The sequence below is a fragment of the Lycium barbarum genome, chromosome 2 (assembly GCF_019175385.1).
Source record: "Lycium barbarum isolate Lr01 chromosome 2, ASM1917538v2, whole genome shotgun sequence".
Lineage (NCBI taxonomy): Eukaryota > Viridiplantae > Streptophyta > Magnoliopsida > Solanales > Solanaceae > Lycium > Lycium barbarum.
Genome location: NC_083338.1, coordinates 112,060,926 through 112,067,395, shown reverse-complemented (window position 1 = coordinate 112,067,395; position 6,470 = coordinate 112,060,926). Strand labels below are relative to the sequence as shown.

At 34.0% G+C, this 6,470-nt stretch overlaps 1 pseudogene; it reads right to left on the bottom strand.

Annotated features, from left to right (window-relative positions):
* Nucleotides 1-209: 209 nt before the first annotated feature.
* Nucleotides 210-1,536, bottom strand: LOC132621320 (DNA-directed RNA polymerase V subunit 7-like; annotated as a pseudogene).
* Nucleotides 1,537-6,470: the final 4,934 nt, after the last annotated feature.

Here is a 6,470-nt window from a genome sequence, read left to right as displayed (position 1 = left end):
GGAGTCTAGTGCTAAGTAAAAAGGTCCTTAAAACATTTACATAATCCCTTCGGGGCTTAAGCAATCAAATTAGAAAATGAAACACTTCAGAGAGGGTCAAGCAACATCAACAAATAACTAAACAAGTCACATTCACTACAAGTTAGTCCCACAGAAGTTAGCTTCACATTACATTGGTCTAGAGTCAATCATGGAGTTGTTTCCTAAATCTAAACAGAAGTTTGTGAGATGGGTCCGAGGTGATCACCCTCCAAGCTCACAACTGCTTTTAGTTCTTTCTGATCCTCACTATACTTTTTCCCAAGCACAAAGAAACGAACCCCAGTGCCTTTCTCGATTCTTAACATCTTCTCATTCATAAAGATGGCGTTTTGTTCAGGCACATACTTGTACTCCGACATCATCTGATGAGAGAGCTATATCGTGCTAACAGGGCCACATCTCAAAAGGACACCTTGCCTCAAGATGTTGTGGACAACCCCTTCCAAGATCTCTCCACGGGACATTTTGAAGGTAATGCAGCTGAATTCAACAGGGAAAAGCACATCACCAGTTTCTCGAACTTTTCCTTCTCCAATCCTCTCCAGTGCAGTGACAGCCAAACGGTAACCAAGATCCATTGAGCCCTTCTTGGAAGCAAAGTCCTCCAAAAGCTGAATGACAATCACCTTCTGAAGCACTAAACCTTCAATGGCAAGGGTTCTCAGCAGGGATTATCACGTTCCATGACAATCGAGATTTCAGAAACATTTTTAAATGACCTGTCACAAATCAGATGCAGTGGGCAATGGGTCTGAATCTGAATGGTTATGATTTCAGCCTATTAAATACATTTATTTTTATTTTAAAAAAATCTCCTAATAGATCTGAAAGCCTCTTATTCGGTCAGATTTAGAAAATAGTCTTAACATCATTCAGACCTTTCATTTTCTCTCTCCACCTATGTACACGCCTCTCTGTTTCTTCCTAAACCCTTTCATCAATTCTTCTCCCGACTACACTATTGTAATGCAAACCATTAGTGCACATCTACTATTCCTCCCCATAATCCATTTTTTGAGAGCTTGAACACTTTCCAGTTCATCAAATATCCTATCCAAAACACCCAAAACGTGAAAATTAGCAGAATGGAGTCTGATGCATTGATAATAAGACAACCAAAGACCAAGGATTGCACCATCTCCATAAAGAAAATTTAGATTTCCAAATCTTTACCTGATCCTTTTTTTTTTTGTTAAAGCCTTATATCGTTTTCTCTTTGTTAAACGTGAATTTTCTTGTATTTTTTATTTTTATTTTCTGTTTGCAATAAAATGGAGACCCAGATCTGTTTTACTCTCGTCAAAGCCGTCAGAGCATTCTCGGCATCATCCATAGATGGCATAATTGTTCTTGATTTAATCCAACTTAAATAACTTTCCTTATTGTTGTTTTATTCTTGTCTCTTTGATCATGGAATAATTTTACAGGTCATTCAATTTCTTGAATCAAAAGGCTATAATTTACGCCCACATTAATAGCCGGTTTGGCCAAACTTCTAAAAACAACTTATTTTCAAAAGTATTTTTCGAAAAAGTACTTTTGACTAAAAGCAGTTTGTGTTTGGCCAATTAATTTAAAAAGTACTTTTGAGCAGTAATTAGTGTTTGGCCAAACTTTTAAAAAGTGCTTCTATGTGTATTTTTCTCAAATGTACTTTTTAAAAAAGTGTTTTTAGGCAAAAGCTATTTTTTTTAGCTTTTGAAAAACTGTTTCTGCTACTCTCCAAAAGCACTTATTTTCTCCTAAAAGCTTGGCCAAACACTTCACTTTTTTTAAAATAAGCACTTATTGAAAAAATAAGTACTTTTGGGGAAAAAATAAGCTTAGCCAAACAGGCTATAATTTTTTTTTTTTTTCTTTCTCATTGAGTAGGAATGCATAAAAAAATTGCAGATACTAATTCACACCGCTCAACACAATGAGGGAATAGCAATTTATGGTTTTATTTTGTTTTAATTATTATTTTTTAATTTTTTATTTATGCGATATTTAATTACTTTTTATTTTAATTTTAATTATTATGTTTAATAAATTATACCATTCAGATGTTGAAAAACAAACCGTGTTAATCATTCAGTGTTCAGATCTAGAGACAATATCTTAATATTCAGATTCAGACATCTTAATATTAATTAAAACAAATGTAGCCTAAAAGAGATATCATGCAGTCACTTCATATAATACCACAACTATAAGAAATGTGGCGCACATTTACTGGAATTTGTCAATCAAAAAAAAGAGTCGTCAAGATTGCACTCCTTCAATTTGGTTGTAGCCTCCTGCGATTAGTCGTCTTTGAAGCGCTCAACTGTACCATCCGCCTAATTTTGTTTTCAAAATCTCCAGCGAGAACCAATCGCATTCACTGTGTTGCTCCTTTTAAGGCAATTAGACTATTAAAATTGGTATAAAGTTTAATATCTTTAGCAAATTCCTGCAAAGACAAAGGATTATACAACATGCTTTGCAACTCTAGCACAAAATATCATTTGAATATCTTGAACGTGAAAATGAAAAATGAACTATGTACATATGACCAAGTAATTCTCTCAAAGACAATAATAAAAAGATAACCAGAATGGTAACGACAATCCTAGAAGAAAACTGACTCTGTTGTTTGACATTGTTTCTGAAAGTGGTACTGAGGGCTTTGGTTCTAAGTTTGAAGAATATCTTGCAGCTTTTATAAAATTTAAATAGAATGCTCTCAAAGAGAGTGAGAACTTATGCCATCGATTTTGCGAGAAATCAAAATTTAGGAATTGTCAAAAGTTAAGACAAAATTGTAACGAACATGGGTTGTGGTGGGATCGAATTTCACCGACATTATTCCGATTCCGTTGCTTATGTAAACAAAAAATACATTGTATTGCTTGTACGAAAAGGATTTTCCGTACATTGTATTGATTTCGAGGTTGAAAACTACCTTTCGAATATTTGCTTTTCTTATTGAATCATGGTTGATCTTGTTAGGATCCGTTCTTAAGGAATACAACAACAACAACAACAACAACCCAGTGAAATCCCACAACGTGGGGTCTGGGGAGGGTAGAGTGTACGCAGACCTTACTCCTACCAAGGTAGGATGGCTGTTTCCGAGAGACCCTCGACTCAATAAAAACATAAAAAGAGGTCAGATACGGCTAAGAGATTCAAAGCGATATGGAAATGAAGTAACGCAAGCGACACAGATAACATAGAATAATCGAAGCACAGGAAATAACAGATAATAGCATAATAGCATAAATTAGAGCACAAGAAATTATACTACGATAATGCGACTATTAATAAGGCAGGGTAATGAGACTATCTACTAGCCTTCTACCCTAATATGGGTCCTCCAAACCCTCCTATCTAAGGTCATGTCCTCGGTAAGCTGTAACTGCGCCATGTCGTGTCTAATTACCTCTCCCCAATACTTCTTTGGCCTACCCCTACCTCGTCTGAAACCATCCATGGCCAACCTCTCACACCTCCGCACTGGGGCATCCGTGTCTCTCCTCTTCACATGCCCAAACCATCTCAATCTCGCTTCTCGCATCTTGTCTTCCACCGAGGCCACTCCCACCTTGTCCCGAATATCCTCATTCCTAATCCTGTCACTCCTGGTGTGGTTCCGTTCTTAAGGAATGAATTGAATTATTTTCAAGGCTCGATAAATTTTGAGATGTTAAATTTAATTTTAAAAGTTTAGAAGATACTTTAGAAAAATACCTCTTCACTAAATTACAAATTAAAAATTAATTTATATAAACCCCAAATGATTTTATAGAAATTAACAAAAAAAAGAAACTATAAAATTCTTCAAGAAATTCTAATGAAAATTAAGAAGTAAAAAGGTAAAAGAATGTACGGTCAAAATCCCAGTGATCCATTCAGTTTGTGTTGAACGTCCGCTAATGTTAAAGGCAAATATAAGATGATTGGCTAACAATAAAATATGAATAAACACAAAATATAATAAATGGTAAAATTGAGATATTTCAACTTTATGCAATGACTTTGGCTATTCTCCCTAATCACTACACTATGTTGCTCAAACATCTAAACCTTGGAAACCTTTTTTATTTTCATTAGAAATTGCTATAATTTCTTATGAATAGAACGTTTAGCAGCAAAAATATTCGCCACTAACTCTCTGACCAGGAGTTCTTATCCTTAAAGGTGTGGGACAAATTCTCATGATGCAGGATTAACCTTTCAAGATTCCATTCTGGTGGATCAATTCCGTTCATTTAATTCTCACATTTCTCACCCTATTATGTTTTCAAATCATTCCTCTAGAAAAAGTCCCTCGAGAGACACACAGGGTTGGAATTTGAAAAATTAGTGTTATCTCGAAAGGGAATGTCCATCCTTTTATTTGGAGAAACATTCTTTAGAAATATGTTAATAACAGAAATGCATTAAAATACGGAAATGGTTTGCTTACTGAATTGGGTGTAGGTGCCATCACGGGTTAAGGGATTTTGGATCGTAACATCCTTCTGTCAACTTTATTTTAACCCAACAAATTCGCTAAATGCGATGATGAAAACTCAAAACTCAAAGTCATTGCGGAAAAATATATTGAAACTGATACAATACATATATCGAAACTGATACAGTACAGTCGGATTTTACTGTATTTGGAGCTCATTAATTTGGAGAAACTCCACTTACGATTTTCTAGCGACAAGGATGATTAATTCCTTGTTTTTTTTCATAGACCTACGAGATCATATGGGTTCATATATCATAACACATATGTGAAGGTTTTCAATTGTATCATTTTAGATTTTGAAGATCATCATGTTTTCGATTTATAAAAATAATACTTTATCGCTCAAATGTAATAAAAAGTTTATCCACTGTAATTTCATGAAATTAAATTAAGATGGTTGTACACAATCCCAATTGAAAACAAGGAGAAATGGTAGAGAGACAGTCAGAGATCATCAGGACACATTCATTTCTGCACATTAAATTAATTGAAGGGCAAAGGTCCAAATATATCTCTCAACTTTGCGATTTAGAGCAGATATAGAGTTGTGTATATATATATTTTCCGTTACAAAATGGTGTAAATATATCCTTGCGCTTACACATATAGTGCAAACATGTCCTTTTCGCTAACGGAATTTTTTTTAAAAATCATTTAGCTTATTTTTTAATTAAAAAAAATGTCATGTTGCTTTTAAAAAAAAAAAGTCTACTCATTTTTGTTTAGTAGACATATTTTTCTAATGCCACATGGCAATTTTTTTTCTGGCGGGTTGGGTCTGGTTCATTTAAAAAAAATATCTCGATGGCTTTAAGAAAAACAAGTCTACCCATTTTTTTAAACAAACCAGACCTGACCCACCAGAAAAAAAAAATCTCACGTGGCTTTAGAAAAATATGTCTACCAAAAAAAATGGGTAAACCTTTTTTTAAAGCCACGTGGTTATTTTTTTTAAATTAAAAAATAAACTAAATGATCTTAAAAAAATTCTATCAGCGAAAAAGGTATATTTGCACCATTTTGTAACGGCGGGAGTATATTTACACCAATTTTATAATGGGGGTCTAAATCGCAAAGTTGAGGGGTATATTTGCACCTTTGCCCTAATTGAATACAATTTCTACATGCTACATATGCTTTCCTTTAGCTTAAATGCTACTCCCTCCGGATCAAAATAAGTATTCACTTAGCCTTTTTGTTTTGGTCCAAAATAAGTATCTACTTACAAAATCAAGAAAGAATTAACTTTATTTTTCCGAATTTGCCCTTATTAAGTGTTAGTGGCCAAATCCCAATACCTATTTAATAAGAATAATTTAGTTAAAATACCTATTTTTCTCTAGAAGTTGATATTTTTCGTAAAGGACATGTTAAAGGCTAAGTGAATACTTATTTTTAAGTAACTACTAATTCACCTATGTACAATCTTTAGAACCCAAAGGCAAGTAATAATTGACTAAATGGGAAGAAGAGGATCTTTATTACTAACCTAACAGAATATATTGAACAGTACAACGGTGGTTTACACCAGAAAAGCACAGCATAATGGCCCTACGATCTAAACCTGGCTATCAAACTTATTTACATTGCGAGTCTTTTCGGATTAAGGCAACTGTTGGAATCTGAGTATCTTTTCTTCCTTATTACAGCAATAAAGTCAAAGAATGAGGTGTGGTAAATCTGAAATAGAGTTCAATAGAATTTATATCTGCAAATAGATGCTAACTTCCCCTACAATACACTCAAATCTAATCCTCATGTGCCGTTACCAAGCACAGCCCGAAGTACTCTTGAAAGGAGAAGTATAGTAGCAATATTCTTTTTATTATAGTTAGAAATCCTTTAGACCTTGGCTTTTGTTGTTTCTTTTTATTCTGCTAATGTAGTTCCTGTTAAGAATGATAACAAGTCGAAGAAATATGCAAAGACTAGAAAATGAGCAACG